Raw genomic sequence first — 17511 nt, 5'->3', positions numbered from 1 at the left:
GAGAGGCTATATACAGAGGGTACCGGTACAGAGTCAATGTGTGGCGTTACAGGTTAGTTGAAATAATTGAGGTAGTATGTACATGTAGGTAGAGGTAAATGCAAGTAGTCCGGATAGCCATTTGATTAGCTGTTCAGCAGTCTTATGGTTTGGGGTAGAAGCTGTTAAGAAGCCTTTTGGACCTAGACTTGGCGCTCCGGTACCGCTTGCCTTGCTGTAGCAGAGAAAACAGTCTATGACTAGGGTGGCTGGAGTCTTAGTCCATTTTTAGGGCCTTCCTCTGACACCGCCTGGCATAGAGTTCCTGGATGGCAGGAAGCTTAGCCCCAGTGATGTACTGGGCCGTACGCACTATCCACTGTAATGCCTTGCGGTCTGAGGCCGAGAAGTTGCCATACCAGGCGGTGATTCAACCAGTCATGATGGTGTTGATGGTGCAGCTGTAGAACTTTTTGAGGATCTGAGGACCCATGCCAAATATTTTCAGTCTCCTGAGGGGGGATAGGCGTTATTGTGCCCTCTTCACGACTGTCTTGGTGTGTTTGGACTATGATAGTTTTTTTGATGATGTGGACACCAAGGAACTTGAAGCTCTCAACCTGCTCCACTACAGCCCTGTCGAAGAGAATGCTCAGCCTTCATTTCCTGTAGTCCACGATCATCTCATTTGTCTTAATGTTATGAGCTATAGGCTACGTGTGTACAGGAATGTAAAATCATAACGGTCCTAATATACAGTACCAGTCAAAAGTTTGGACAAAAGTTAGCATTTTTGCTATTTTCTACATTGTAGAATAATAGTGAAGACATTAAAACTATGAAAAAACACATGGAATCATGTAGTAACCAAAAATACAAATCAAAATCTATTTTAGATTTTAGATTCTTCAAAGTAGCCACCCTTTGCCTTGATGACAGCTTTGCACACTCTTGACATTTTTTCCAACAGTCTTGAATGTGTTCCCACATTTGCCGAGCACTTGTTGGCTGCTTTTCCTTCACTATGCAGTCCTACTCATCCCAAACCATCTCAATTGGGTTGAGGTCGGGTGATTGTAGAGGCCAGGTCATCTGATGCAGCACTCCATCACTCTCCTTCTTGGTCAAATAGCCCTTACACAGCCTGGAGGTGTGTTGGGTCATTGTCCAACTATGCGCAAACCAGATGGGATGGTGTATCACTGCAGAAATCTGTGGCATCCATGCTAGTTAAATCTGCCTTGAATTCTAAATAAATCACTGACAGTGTCACCAGCAAAGCACCCCCACACCATCACACCTCCTCCTCCATACTTCACGGTTGGAACCACACATGTGGAGATCATTTGTTAACCTACTCTGATTATCACAAAGACACAGCGTTTGGAATCTAAAATCTAAAATTTGGAGTCATCTGACCCAAGGACAGATTTCCACCAGTCTAATGTCCATTGCTCGTTTCTTGGCCCAAGCAAGTTTCTTCTTATTATTGGTGTCCTTTAGTAGTGGTTTCTTTGCAGGAATTCGACCATGAAGGCCTGATTCACGCAGTCTATTCTGAACAACTGATGTTGAGATGTGTCTGTTACTTGAACTCTGTGAAGAATTTATTTGGGCTGCAATCTGAGGTACAGTTAACTCTAATGAATTAATCCTCTGCAGCAGAGGTAACTCTGTGTCTTCCTTTCCTGTGGCGGTCATCATGAGAGCCAGTTTCAGGTCTTAAAGTAATGATGGACTGTCGTTTATCTTTGCTTATTTGAGCTGTTCTTACCATGATATGGACTTTTACCAAACAGGGCTATCTTCTGTATACCACCACTACCTTGTCACAACACAACTGATTGGCTCAAACGCATTAAGAAGGAAAGAAATTCCACAAATTAACTTTTACCAAGGCACACCTGTTAATTGAAATTCATTCCAGGTGACTGATTATGATTATAGTACAAATAGAACAAATAAAATAGTACAAAATAGTTTTAAAAAACTTGTTTTTTAAACTGAATGAGTAGGTGTGTCCAAACTTTTGACTGGTACTGTAGGTGTAGGAGGCATACTTTAAAGGCCTTGTCCTGGAAAATATTTCAAATCAAAGACCAACTGACACAGAATGACTGCATACAGAGGTAACCTGGGCTAACACTAAAAACACAGACGCCGGTGCCATGAGAATAAAAATGCTCTAAGGGTTTCATTACCCAAGTTACACTGATAAAAGTGTTATGTTCTGTGATAGTACTAATCAGGCATATTGTATTTCCCTAGGAAGGACACTCTGGCCTTGTGACATTACAATACCCAGTCATCTAAAACAAACTGAAAAGTGAATGAATAGGCCTACTACAAGTGAAGTAAGATATGTAAAGATGGTAAAACAGGGTACCCTTCAAAATAGTAATCCCCATGAGATTATATAAATCTTTATAGATTTGTGTAAAACAGATGTTGTGTAAATCACCAAGTTTGGACTGTCTCCTGAGGTACGGGCTGGAGGACAGGCTGGTGAGTGTGTTTGGACTGTCTCCAGAGGTATGGACTGGAGGACAGGCTGGTGAGAGTGCTTTAACTGTTGCCAGAGGTACGGACCAGAGGATAGGTTGGTGAGTGTGTTTGGACTGTCTCCTGAGGTACGGGCTGGAGGACAGGCTGGTGAGTGTGTTTGGACTGTCTCCAGAGGTATGGACTGGAGGACAGGCTGGTGAGAGTGTTTTAACTGTTGCCAGAGGTACGGACCAGAGGATAGGTTGGTGAGTGTGTTTGGACTGTCTCCTGAGGTACGGGCTGGAGGACAGGCTGGTGAGTGTGTTTGGACTGTCTCCAGAGGTATGGACTGGAGGACAGGCTGGTGAGAGTGTTTTAACTGTTGCCAGAGGTACGGACCAGAGGATAGGTTGGTGAGTGTGTTTGGACTGTCTCCTGAGGTACGGGTTGGAGGACAGGCTGTTGAGTGTGTTTGGACTGTCTCCTGAGGTATGGGTTGGAGGACAGGCTGGTGAGTGTGTTTGGACTGTCTCCTGAGGTATGGGCTGGCGGACAGGCTGGTGAGTGTGTTTGGACTGTCTCCTGAGGTATGGGCTGGAGGACAGGCTGGTGAGTGTGTTTGGACTGTCTCCTGAGGTATGGGCTGGAGGACAGGCTGGTGAGTGTGTTTGGACTGTCTCCTGAGGTATGGGCTGTAGGACAGGCTGGTGAGTGTGTTTGGACTGTCTCCTGAGGTATGGGCTGGAGGACAGGCTGGTGAGTGTGTTTGGACTGTCTCCTGAGGTATGGGCTGGAGGACAGGCTGGTGAGTGTGTTTGGACTGTCTCCTGAGGTATGGGCTGTAGGACAGGCTGGTGAGTGTGTTTGGACTGTCTCCTGAGGTATGGGCTGGAGGACAGGCTGGTGAGTGTGTTATGACTGTCTCCAAAGGTACGGGCTGGAGGACAGGCTGGGGGTGTTTGACTGTTGCCAGAGGTACAGGCTGGAGGACAGGCTGGTGAGTGTGTTATGACTGTCACCAAAGGTATGGGCTGGAGGACTGGCTGGTGAGTGTGTTTGGACTGTCTACTGAGGTACGGGCTGGAAGACAGGCTGGTGAGTGTGTTATGACTGTCTCCAAAGGTACGGGCTGGAGGACAGGCTGGGGAGTGTTTGACTGTTTGCCAGAGGTACAGGCTGGAGGACAGGCTGGTGAGTGTGTTATGACTGTCTCCAAAGGTACGGGCTGGAGGACAGGCTGGGGAGTGTTTGACTGTTTGCCAGAGGTACAGGCTGGAGGACAGGCTGGTGAGTGTGTTATGACTGTCTCCTGAGGTACGGGCTGGAGGACAGGCTGGTGAGTGTGTTATGACTGTCTCCAAAGGTACGAGCTGGAGGACAGGCTGGTGAGTGTGTTTGGACTGTCTCCTGAGGTATGGGCTGGAGGACAGGCTGGTGAGTGTTTGGACTGTCTCCTGAGGTACGGGCTAGAGGACTGGCTGGTGAGTGTGTTTGGACTGTCTCCTGAGGTACGGGTTGGAGGACAGGCTGGTGAGTGTTTGGACTGTCTCCTGAGGTATGGGCTGGAGGACAGGCTGGTGAGTGTGTTTGGACTGTCTCCTGAGGTATGGGCTGGAGGACAGGCTGGTGAGTGTGTTTGGACTGTCTCCTGAGGTACAGGCTGGCGGACAGGCTGGTGAGTGTGTTTGGACTGTCTCCTGAGGTATGGGCTGGAGGACAGGCTGGTGAGTGTGTTTGGACTGTCTCCTGAGGTATGGGCTGGAGGACAGGCTGGTGAGTGTGTTTGGACTGTCTCCTGAGGTATGGGCTGTAGGACAGGCTGGTGAGTGTGTTTGGACTGTCTCCTGAGGTATGGGCTGGAGGACAGGCTGGTGAGTGTGTTTGGACTGTCTCCTGAGGTATGGGCTGGAGGACAGGCTGGTGAGTGTGTTTGGACTGTCTCCTGAGGTATGGGCTGTAGGACAGGCTGGTGAGTGTGTTTGGACTGTCTCCTGAGGTATGGGCTGGAGGACAGGCTGGTGAGTGTGTTATGACTGTCTCCAAAGGTACGGGCTGGAGGACAGGCTGGGGGGTGTTTGACTGTTGCCAGAGGTACAGGCTGGAGGACAGGCTGGTGAGTGTGTTATGACTGTCACCAAAGGTATGGGCTGGAGGACTGGCTGGTGAGTGTGTTTGGACTGTCTACTGAGGTACGGGCTGGAAGACAGGCTGGTGAGTGTGTTATGACTGTCTCCAAAGGTACGGGCTGGAGGACAGGCTGGGGAGTGTTTGACTGTTTGCCAGAGGTACAGGCTGGAGGACAGGCTGGTGAGTGTGTTATGACTGTCTCCAAAGGTACGGGCTGGAGGACAGGCTGGGGAGTGTTTGACTGTTTGCCAGAGGTACAGGCTGGAGGACAGGCTGGTGAGTGTGTTATGACTGTCTCCTGAGGTACGGGCTGGAGGACAGGCTGGTGAGTGTGTTATGACTGTCTCCAAAGGTACGAGCTGGAGGACAGGCTGGTGAGTGTGTTTGGACTGTCTCCTGAGGTATGGGCTGGAGGACAGGCTGGTGAGTGTTTGGACTGTCTCCTGAGGTACGGGCTAGAGGACTGGCTGGTGAGTGTGTTTGGACTGTCTCCTGAGGTACGGGTTGGAGGACAGGCTGGTGAGTGTTTGGACTGTCTCCTGAGGTATGGGCTGGAGGACAGGCTGGTGAGTGTGTTTGGACTGTCTCCTGAGGTATGGGCTGGAGGACAGGCTGGTGAGTGTGTTTGGACTGTCTCCTGAGGTACAGGCTGGAGGACTGGCTGGTGAGTGTGTTATGACTGTCTCCAAAGGTACGAGCTGGAGGACAGGCTGGTGAGTGTGTTTGGACTGTCTCCTGAGGTACAGGCTGGAGGACAGGCTGGTGAGTGTGTTTGGACTGTCTCCTGAGGTATGGGCTGGAGGACAGGCTGGTGAGTGTGTTATGACTGTCACCAAAGGTATGAGCTGGAGGACAGGCTGGTGAGTGTGTTTGGACTGTCTCCTGAGGTACAGGCTGGAGGACAGGCTGGTGAGTGTGTTTGGACTGTCTCCTGAGGTATGGGCTGGAGGACAGGCTGGTGAGTGTGTTTGGACTGTCTCCTGAGGTATGGGCTGGAGGACAGGCTGGTGAGTGTGTTTGGACTGTCTCCTGAGGTACGGGCTGGAGGACAGGCTGGGGACTGTTTGACTGTTGCCAGAGGTACAGGCTGGAGGACAGGCTGGTGAGTGTGTTATGACTGTCTCCAAAGGTACGGGCTGGAGAACAGGCTGGGGGGTGTTTGACTGTTGCCAGAGGTACAGGCTGGAGGACAGGCTGGTGAGTGTGTTATGACTGTCACCAAAGGTACGGGCTGGAGGACAGGCTGGTGAGTATGTTTGGACTGTCTCCTGAGGTACGGGCTGGAGGACAGGCTGGAGGACAGGCTGGTGAGTGTGTTATGACTGTCACCAAAGGTACGGGCTGGAGGACAGACTGGTGAGTGTGTTTGGACTGTCTCCAAAGGTACGGGCTGGAGGACAGGCTGGTGAGTGTGTTATGACTGTCTCCAAAGGTACGGGCTGGAGGACAGGCTGGGGGGTGTTTGACTGTTGCCAGAGGTACAGGCTGGAGGACAGGCTGGTGAGTGTGTTATGACTGTCACCAAAGGTATGAGCTGGAGGACAGGCTGGTGAGTGTGTTTGGACTGTCTCCAGAGGTACGGGCTGGAAGACAGGCTGGGGGATGTTTGACTCTTGTGCTGCTACCATGTTGTGCTGCTGCCATGTTGTGTTGCTACCTTGTGGTTGACATGTTGTGTTTCTACCATGATGTCTTGTCATGTGTTGCTCTCATGCTGTAATGTTGTCTAAGGTCTATCTTTATGTAGTGTTGTGGTGTCTCTCTTGTCGTGATGTATGTTTTGTCCTACATTTTTATTTTGAATCCCAGTCCCCGTACCCTGCAGGAGGCCTTATGTCTTTTGGTAGGCCATCATCTTAAATAAGAATTTGTTCTTAACTGACTTTCTAGTTAAATAAAGGTTCAATAAATACATGCTGAGTGTATACATTATGTGTGTGTCTAATACAGTATGTGTGTGTCTAATACAGTATGTGTGTGTCTAATACAGTATGTGTGTGTCTAATACAGTATGTGTGTGTCTAATACATTATGTGTGTGTCTAATACATTATGTGTGTGTCTAATACAGTATGTGTGTGTCTAATACAGTATGTGTGTGTCTAATACATTATGTGTGTGTCTAATACAGTATGTGTGTGTCTAATACAGTATGTGTGTGTCTAATACATTATGTGTGTGTCTAATACAGTATGTGTGTGTCTAATACAGTATGTGTGTGTCTAATACAGTATGTGTGTGTCTAATACAGTATGTGTGTGTCTAAACAAATGTATTTGTCACATGCGCTGAATACAACAGGTGTGACTGGCGACAGTCAAAAAAGCACACTTATCAGCCTGTACCTCTGGAGACAGTCCAAACACACTTACCAGCCTGTACCTCTGGAGACAGTCCAAACACACTTATCAGCCTGTACCTCTGGAGACAGTCCAAACACACTTACCAGCCTGTACCTCTGGAGACAGTCCAAACACACTTACCAGCCTGTACCTCTGGAGACAGTCCAAACACACTTACCAGCCTGTACCTCTGGAGACAGTCCAAACACACTTACCAGCCTGTACCTCTGGAGACAGTCCAAACACACTTACCAGCCTGTACCTCTGGAGACAGTCCAAACACACTTACCAGCCTGTACCTCTGGAGACAGTCCAAACACACTTACCAGCCTGTACCTCTGGAGACAGTCCAAACACACTTACCAGCCTGTACCTCTGGAGACAGTCCAAACACACTTACCAGCCCGTACCTCAGGAGACAGGCCAAACACACTCACCAGCCTGTCCTCCAGCCCGTACCTCAGGAGACAGTCCAAACACACTCACCAGCCTGTCCTCCAGCCCGTACCTCAGGAGACAGTCCAAACACACTCACCAGCCTTCCCGTGAAATGCTTACTTACAAGCCCTTAACCAACAATGCAGTTTTAAGAGAAAAAAAAGAGTTAAGAAAATATTTACTAAATAAACTAAAGTTTAAAATAAAAGAGCAACAATAAAATAACAGTAACAAGGCCATATACAGGGGGTACCGGTACCGAGTCAATGTGAGGGTGTATAGGTTAGTCGAGGTATTGAGATAATATGTACATGTAGGTTGAGGTGAAGTGACTCATATATAATAAACAGCAAGTAGCATGGTTGTGTGTGTGTATACCATACATACTGTACTATACTAAAAAGCCTGTAAAGCTTGTTGACAAGCACATGTCTTACACAAACCAGATATCAACATGTACATTTATGTCAATGTGTGCCTGCCTGCTGTGTGTGTGCATGTGTGTGTGCGTGTGCGTGTGCGTGTGCGTGTGCGTGTGCGTGTGCGTGTGTGTGTGTGTGTGTGTGTGTGTGTGTGTGTGTGTGTGTGTGTGTGTGTGTGTGTGTGTGTGTTTGTCACATGATTTCTGATATATAATGAAGTCCTTCTGTTTCTCATCCTATTATCTATTCATCTGATTCTCTGTCTCTCTATTCCTCATTTCATCTTTCTGCAAGTGCTGGATTTTCACCCACAGTGGCCAATTCACCAGTCATTCTGATCTCAACTCCAACCCTCCAATGTCCACAGACTAACACATCTTTCCCAGTATAATAGCGTTTTTCTATTTCCTTTTGCAATACATCCCTCCATTTTACTGTGATGTCTTACGAGAGTCTTGAACCTCCCTATTTGTAACATTTCTCATTTCCCATCAGTGCTGTTAGTCAATATACACTATAAAGGTTTGTAGACACCCCTTCAAATTAGTATTTTTGGCTATTTCAGCCACAATCGTTTGGACTTCCGGCGCCGACTGAGATGGCCGCCTCGCTTCGCGTTCCTAGGAAACTATGCAGTTTTTTGTTTTTTTACGTGTTATTTCTTACATTAGTACCCCAGGTCATCTTAGGTTTCATTACATACAGTCGAGAAGAACTACTGAATATAAGATCAGCGTCAACTCACCATCAGTACGACCAAGAATATGTTTTCCGCGACGCGGATCCTGTGTTCTGCCTTACAAACAGGACAACGGAATGGATCGCATGCAGCGACCCAAGGAAACGACTCCGAAAAAGAGGGAAACGCGGCGGTGTTCTGGTCAGACTCCGAAAAAGGGCACATCGCGCACCACTTCCCAGTATTCTTCTTGCCAATGTCCAGTCTCTCGACAACAAGGTTGATGAAATCCGAGCAAGGGTGGCATTCCAGAGGGACATCAGAGACTGCAACGTTCTTTGCTTTACGGAGACATGGCTTACTGGGAAAACGCTATCCAGGGCGGTGCAGCCAACGGGTTTCTCCACGCATCGCGCCGACAGAAACAAACATCTCTCTGGTAAGAAGAGTGGCGGGGGCGTATGCCTCATGACTAACGGGACATGGTGTGATGAAGGAAACATACAGGAACTCAAATCCTTCTGTTCACCTGATTTAGAATTCCTCACAATCAAATGTAGACCGCATTATCTTCCAAGAGAATTCTCTTCGATTATAATCACAGCCGTATATATCCCCCCCAAGCAGACACATCGATGGCTCTGAACGAACTTTATTTAACTCTTTGCAAACTGGAAAACATTTATCCGGAGGCTGCATTCATTGTAGCTGGGGATTTTAACAAAGCCAATCTGAAAACAAGACTCCTAAATTTTATCAGCATATCGATTGCGCAACCAGGGGTGGTAAAACCTTGGATCATTGTTACTCTAACTTCCGCGACGCATATAAGGCCCTGCCCCGCCCCCCTTTCGGGAAAGCTGACCACGACTCCATTTTGCTGATCCCTGCCTACAGGCAGAAATTAAAACAAGAGGCTCCCACGCTGAGGTCTGTCCAACGCTGGTCAGACCAAGCTGACTCTACACTCCAAGACTGCTTCCATCACGTGGACTGGGACATGTTTCGTATTGCGTCAGATGGGAATATTGACGAATACGCTGATTCGGTGTGCGAGTTCATTAGAACGTGCGTCGAAGATGTCGTTCCCATAGCAACGATAAAAACATTCCCTAACCAGAAACCTTGGATTGATGGCAGCATTCGCGTGAAACTGAAAGCGCGAACCACTGCTTTTAATCAGGGCAAGGTGTCTGGCAACATGACTGAATACAAACAGTGCAGCTATTCCCTCCGTAAGGCTATTAAACAAGCTAAGCGTCAGTACAGAGACAAAGTGGAATCTCAATTCAATGGCTCAGACACAAGAGGCATGTGGCAGGGTCTACAGTCAATCACGGACCACAAGATGAAATCCAGCCCAGTCACGGACCAGGATGTCTTGCTCCCAGGCAGATTAAATAACTTTTTTGCCCGCTTTGAGGACAATACAGTGCCACTGACACGGCCTGCAACGGAAACATGCGGTCTCTCCTTCACTGCAGCTGAGGTGAGTAAGACATTTAAACGTGTTAACCCTCGCAAGGCTGCAGGCCCAGATGGCATTCCCAGCCGCGCCCTCAGAGCATGCGCAGACCAGCTGGCCGGTGTGTTTACGGACATATTCAATCAATCCCTATACCAGTCTGCTGTTCCCACATGCTTCAAGAGGGCCACCATTGTTCCTGTTCCCAAGAAAGCTAAGGTAACTGAGCTAAACGACTACCGCCCCGTAGCACTCACTTCCGTCATCATGAAGTGCTTTGAGAGACTAGTCAAGGACCATATCACCTCCACCCTACCTGACACCCTAGACCCACTCCAATTTGCTTACCGCCCAAATAGGTCCACAGACGATGCAATCTCAACCACACTGCACACTGCCCTAACCCACCTGGACAAGAGGAATACCTATGTGAGAATGCTGTTCATCGACTACAGCTCGGCATTCAACACCATAGTACCCTCCAAGCTCGTCATCAAGCTCGAGACCCTGGGTCTCGGCCCCGCCCTGTGCAACTGGGTACTGGACTTCCTGACGGGCCGCCCCAGGTGGTGAGGGTAGGCAACAACATCTCCTCCCCGCTGATCCTCAACACGGGGCCCCACAAGGGTGCGTTCTGAGCCCTCTCCTGTACTCCCTGTTCACCCACGACTGCGTGGCCACGCACGCCTCCAACTCAATCATCAAGTTTGCGGACGACACAACAGTGGTAGGCTTGATTACCAACAACGACGAGACGGCCTACAGGGAGGAGGTGAGGGCCTCGGAGTGTGGTGTCAGGAAAATAACCTCACACTCAACGTCAACAAAACTAAGGAGATGATTGTGGACTTCAGGAAACAGCAGAGGGAACACCCCCTATCCACATCGATGGAACAGTAGTGGAGAGGGTAGCTAGTTTTAAGTTCCTCGGCATACACATCACAGACAAACTGAATTGGTCCACTCACACTGACAGCGTCGTGAAGAAGGCGCAGCAGCGCCTATTCAACCTCAGGAGGCTGAAGAAATTCGGCTTGTCACCAAAAGCACTCACAAACTTCTACAGATGCACAATCGAGAGCATCCTGGCGGGCTGTATCACCGCCTGGTACGGCAACTGCTCCGCCCTCAACCGTAAGGCTCTCCAGAGGGTAGTGAGGACTGCACAACGCATCACCGGGGGCAAACTACCTGCCCTCCAGGACACCTACACCACCCGTTGTTACAGGAAGGCCATAAAGATCATCAAGGACATCAACCACCCGAACCACTGCCTGTTCACCCCGCTATCATCCAGAAGGCGAGGTCAGTACAGGTGCATCAAAGCTGGGACCGAGAGACTGAAAAACAGCTTCTATCTCAAGGCCATCAGACTGTTAAACAGCCACCACTAACACTGAGTGGCTGCTGCCAACACACTGTCATTGACACTGACCCAACTCCAGCCATTTTAATAATGGGAATTGATGGGAAATGATGTAAATATATCACTAGCCACTTTAAACAATGCTACCTTATATAATGTTACTTACCCTACATTATTCATCTCATATGCATATGTATATACTGTACTCTACATCATCGACTGCATCCTTATGTAACACATGTATCACTAGCCACTTTAACTATGCCACTTTGTTTACTTTGTCTACACACTCATCTCATATGTATATACTGTACTCGATACCATCTACTGTATGCTGCTCTGTACCATCACTCATTCATATATCCTTATGTACATGTTCCTTATCCCCTTACACTGTGTATAAGACAGTAGTTTTGGAATTGTTAGTTAGATTACTTGTTGGTTATCACTGCATTGTCAGAACTAGAAGCACAAGCATTTCGCTACACTCGCATTAACATCTGCTAACCATGTGTATGTGACAAATACAATTTGATTTGATTTGATTTGACAGGTGTATAAAATCGAGCACACCACCATGTAATCACCATAGACCAACATTGGCAGTAGAATGGCCTTACTGAAGAGCTCAGTGACATTCAACGTGGCACCGTCATAAGATGCCCCCTTTCCAACAAGTCAGCTTGTCAAATTTCTGCCCTACTAGAGCTGTCCGTTGGAGCGACGTGCATCTGCACGTCGCTCCAACGGGTAGTATAACTTTTTCATTATATTTCATTATATCACAACGGTTTGATTTGTCTTATCTTAGCAATTTCTTCTCAGCTAGCTACATAGCCGTCTTTGTATCAAAGATAATTGCGTAGTTATCGTATTTCGCCGTCCTAACGTAGTCTTCACTAGCCAGCTAGCTAACGTCCACTGATTAGCTGCACTGAGAAACTTTTACACTCAACTGAACGACTTGATTAGTTTAGTGTTAGCTACCTACATAGCTGTCTTTGCTGTCTTCGTATCATCGTATCATCGTATCCAAGATAATTGTGTTGTTTAGGTTTAGAGTGTGTAGTCTTAGAGTGATTATCTTAATTTACCGAGGTTAGCTAGCCAGCTATTTGTCGTCCTTAACGTAGGTGACTCTGCTAGCTAGCCAACAGCTAGCCAACGCTAGCCAACGTCTTCTGTATAGAACTCAACTACCCGGTCGCATTCACAGGTTGTATCACATTTTCACTTCATTTCATTACAGTACAACGGTTTGATTTGTTTGATCGTAGCTAGCTACTTAGCTAGCTACATAGCCGTCTTTGTATCAAAGATAATTGTGTAGTCTAGAGCGATTTTCTAGGTTCGCTAGCCATCTATTGTCGTTCTTTTAACGCAACGTAACGTAAACAACACTGCTAGCTAGCCTGCTAGCCCCCGAATAGCAACACTGCAGAAACTATTACACTCAACGGAATGACTTGATTAGTGTAGTGTCAACAACGCACCCACTGCCAGCTGGCCTACTTCAGCAGTACTGTATCATTTTAATCATTTTAGTCAATAAGATTCTTGCTACGTAGCTTAACTTTCTGAACATTCGAGACGTGTAGTCCACTTGTCATTCCAATCTCCTTTGCATTAGCGTAGCCTCTTCTGTAGCCTGTCAACTATGTGTCTGTTTATCCCTGTTCTCTCCTCTCTGCACAGACCATACAAACGCTCCTCACCGCGTGGCCGCGGCCACCCTACTCTGGTGGTCCCAGCGCGCACGACCCACGTGGAGTTCCAGGTCTCCGGTAGCCTCTGGAACTGCCAATCTGCGGTCAACAAGGCAGAGTTCATCTCAGCCTATGCCTCCCTCCAGTCCCTCGACTTCTTGGCACTGACGGAAACATGGATCACCACAGACAACACTGCTACTCCTACTGCTCTCTCTTCGTCCGCCCACGTGTTCTCGCACACCCCGAGAGCATCTGGTCAGCGGGGTGGTGGCACCGGGATCCTCATCTCTCCCAAGTGGTCATTCTCTCTTTCTCCCCTTACCCATCTGTCTATCGCCTCCTTTGAATTCCATGCTGTCACAGTTACTAGCCCTTTCAAGCTTAACATCCTTATCATTTATCGCCCTCCAGGTTCCCTCGGAGAGTTCATCAATGAGCTTGATGCCTTGATAAGCTCCTTTCCTGAGGACGGCTCACCTCTCACAGTTCTGGGCGACTTTAACCTCCCCACGTCTACCTTTGACTCTTTCCTCTCTGCCTCCTTCTTTCCACTCCTCTCCTCTTTTGACCTCACCCTCTCACCTTCCCCCCTACTCACAAGGCAGGCAATACGCTCGACCTCATCTTTACTAGATGCTGTTCTTCCACTAACCTCACTGCAACTCCCCTCCAAGTCTCCGACCACTGCCTTGTATCCTTTTCCCTCTCGCTCTCATCCAACACCTCCCACACTGCCCCTACTCGGATGGTATCGCGCCGTCCCAACCTTCGCTCTCTCTCCCCGCTACTCTCTCCTCTTCCATCCTATCATCTCTTCCCTCCGCTCAAACCTTCTCCCACCTATCTCCTGATTCTGCCTCCTCAACCCTCCTCTCCTCCCTCTCTGCATCCCTTGACTCTCTATGTCCCCTATCCTCCAGGCCGGCTCGGTCCTCCCCTCCCGCTCCGTGGCTCGATGACTCATTGCGAGCTCACAGAACAGGGCTCCGGGCAGCCGAGCGGAAATGGAGGAAAACTCGCCTCCCTGCGGACCTGGCATCCTTTCACTCCCTCCTCTCTACATTTTCCTCCTCTGTCTCTGCTGCTAAAGCCACTTTCTACCACGCTAAATTCCAAGCATCTGCCTCTAACCCTAGGAAGCTCTTTGCCACCTTCTCCTCCCTCCTGAATCCTCCGCCCCCTCCCCCCTCCTCCCTCTCTGCAGATGACTTCGTCAACCATTTTGAAAAGAAGGTCGACGACATCCGATCCTCGTTTGCTAAGTCAAACGACACCGCTGGTTCTGCTCACACTGCCCTACCCTGTGCTCTGACCTCTTTCTCCCTCTCTCTCCAGATGAAATCTCGCGTCTTGTGACGGCCGGCCGCCCAACAACCTGCCCGCTTGACCCTATCCCCTCCTCTCTTCTCCAGACCATTTCCGGAGACCTTCTCCCTTACCTCACCTCGCTCATCAACTCATCCCTGACCGTTGGCTACGTCCCTTCCGTCTTCAAGAGAGCGAGAGTTGCACCCCTTCTGAAAAAACCTACACTCGATCCCTCCGATGTCAACAATTACAGACCAGTATCCCTTCTTTCTTTTCTCTCCAAAACTCTTGAACGTGCCGTCCTTGGCCAGCTCTCCCGCTATCTCTCTCTGAATGACCTTCTTGATCCAAATCAGTCAGGTTTCAAGACTAGTCATTCAACTGAGACTGCTCTCCTCTGTATCACGGAGGCGCTCCGCACTGCTAAAGCTAACTCTCTCTCCTCTGCTCTCATCCTTCTAGATCTATCGGCTGCCTTCGATACTGTGAACCATCAGATCCTCCTCTCCACCCTCTCCGAGTTGGGCATCTCCGGCGCGGCCCACGCTTGGATTGCGTCCTACCTGACAGGTCGCTCCTACCAGGTGGCGTGGCGAGAATCTGTCTCCTCACCACGCGCTCTCACCACTGGTGTCCCCCAGGGCTCTGTTCTTGGCCCTCTCCTATTCTCGCTATACACCAAGTCACTTGGCTCTGTCATAACCTCACATGGTCTCTCTTATCATTGCTATGCAGACGACACACAATTAATCTTCTCCTTTCCCCCTTCTGATGACCAGGTGGCGAATCGCATCTCTGCATGTCTGGCAGACATATCAGTGTGGATGACGGATCACCACCTCAAGCTGAACCTCGGCAAGACGGAGCTGCTCTTCCTCCCGGGGAAGGACTGCCCGTTCCATGATCTCGCCATCACGGTCGACAACTCCATTGTGTCCTCCTCCCAGAGCGCCAAGAACCTTGGCGTGATCCTGGACAACACCCTGTCGTTCTCAACTAACATCAAGGCGGTGGCCCGTTCCTGTAGGTTCATGCTCTACAACATCCGCAGAGTACGACCCTGCCTCACACAGGAAGCGGCGCAGGTCCTAATCCAGGCACTTGTCATCTCCCGTCTGGATTACTGCAACTCGCTGTTGGCTGGGCTCCCTGCCTGTGCCATTAAACCCCTTCAACTCATCCAGAACGCCGCAGCCCGTCTGGTGTTCAACCTTCCCAAGTTCTCTCACGTCACCCCGCTCCTCCGTTCTCTCCACTGGCTTCCAGTTGAAGCTCGCATCCGCTACAAGACCATGGTGCTTGCCTACGGAGCTGTGAGGGGAACGGCACCTCAGTACCTCCAGGCTCTGATCAGGCCCTACACCCAAACAAGGGCACTGCGTTCATCCACCTCTGGCCTGCTCGCCTCCCTACCACTGAGGAAGTACAGCTCCCGCTCAGCCCAGTCAAAACTGTTCGCTGCCCTGGCCCCCCAATGGTGGAACAAACTCCCTCACGACGCCAGGACAGCGGAGTCAATCACCACCTTCCGGAGACACCTGAAACCCCACCTCTTTAAGGAATACCTAGGATAGGTTAAGTAATCCCTCTCACCCCACCCCCCTAAGTTTTAGATGCACTATTGTTAAGTGACTGTCCCACTGGATGTCATAAGGTGAATGCACCAATTTGTAAGTCGCTCTGGATAAGAGCGTCTGCTAAATGACTTAAATGTAATGTAAATGTCAACTGTTAAAAAGTGCTGTTATAAGTGCTGTTATAAGTGCTGTTATTGTAAAGTGGAAATGTCTAGGAGCAACAAGGGCTCAGCCGTGAAGTAGTAGGCCACACAAGCTTACAGAAAGGGACTGAAGTGCTGAAGCTCCTAGCATATATAAATGGTCCTCAGTTACCACACTCACTACCGGATTACAAACTGCCTCTGGAAGCAACGTCAGCACAATAACTGATCGTCGGGAGCTTCATGAAATGGGTTCCCATGGCGGAGCAGTCACACACGCCTAAGATCACCATGCACAATTCCAAGTGTCGACTGGAGTGGTGTAAAGCTCGCAGCCATTGGACTCTGGAGCAGTGGAAACACGTTCTCTGGAGTGATGAATCATGCTTCACCATCTGCCAGTCCATCAGATTAATCTGGGTTTGGCGCATGCCAGGAGAACGCTACCTGCCCGAATACATAGTGCAAACTGTAAAGTTCGGTGGAGGACGAATAATGGTCTGGGGCTGTTCTTTATGGTTAGAGCTAAGCCCCTTAGTTCCAGAGAAGGGAAATCTTAACACTACAGCATACAATGACATTCTAGATGATTCTGTGCTTTCAACTTTATGGTAACAGTTTGTGGAAGGCTCTTTCCTGTTTCAGCATTTCACATCAACGGTTAGTAGGAAAGTCTCATTGCCTAAAAGCCACAAAGAAGAGGAAGACAATCAACAGTGTGCAACCTGTTTCAAAAGACAAGGCATGTTGTAGATAGACAACCATATGAAGACACATCTGGTAACAATAAGCATCCAATCCATCTGTATTGTAGAGTGGTTTAAGAGTGTAATCATGGCTAGGTTAGCAGTGTTGTTAGGGGCTCTTTATGTAAGTGATAGAGAGTAAGGAAAGCCTTGTGTGGCTAAGTCAATGTATAGAGATCTGAGGTCACCGGGTTCATCGTGGGGGGGGGGGGGTTTGATGGCCAATCTAGGCCTCTAGGGTTTATAACTCTAGCCCTCTGTCACACTATTATTATTGCTATTGCTCCCTCTATCATGTGACTCTTTCTACTCCTTTCTCTCACCTCACACATAATTTCCTATACCCACCTCCCTTACTACATATCACTCTCTCTTCCCTCATTCTGTCTGTCTCTTCTAGTCCTACATGCAGGTACAGGCCAGAGAATAAAACAGACCCGCTCAAGTTCAGACACGCCACCTGTATCTGTAGCATCCACCAATCCCCTTTCTCCTTCACTATCCCCCCTCTCTCTCTCTTTCCTCTCTCTCCCTCTTTCCTCTCTCCTCTCCCACTTCCCTTCCACCCCAGCCCCTGTTCTTCTACATGCCAGAGAGGAAAAGCAGTGTTCACCCAACTCCTTCTCGTAAATACCATTCTCTGACTGACTCATTAAAGGTAGGGAGACAAAGACAGGGAGCAAAACAAAAAATAGCTCTACTCTTCCTCAGGAAACAGTGCTGGTGG

General features: G+C 48.9%; 1 protein-coding gene across 2 annotated transcripts in view; it reads right to left on the bottom strand.

The window, feature by feature from the left end:
• LOC124006212 (solute carrier family 2, facilitated glucose transporter member 3-like) overlaps positions 1-17511 on the bottom strand; it is a 39860-nt gene that overhangs the window by 21005 nt on the left and 1344 nt on the right. The window lies entirely within an intron of this gene.

The sequence above is a fragment of the Oncorhynchus gorbuscha genome, linkage group LG19, assembly GCF_021184085.1.
Source record: "Oncorhynchus gorbuscha isolate QuinsamMale2020 ecotype Even-year linkage group LG19, OgorEven_v1.0, whole genome shotgun sequence".
Classification (NCBI taxonomy): Eukaryota; Metazoa; Chordata; class Actinopteri; order Salmoniformes; family Salmonidae; genus Oncorhynchus; species Oncorhynchus gorbuscha.
This window is presented reverse-complemented; position numbering and strand designations above follow the sequence as displayed.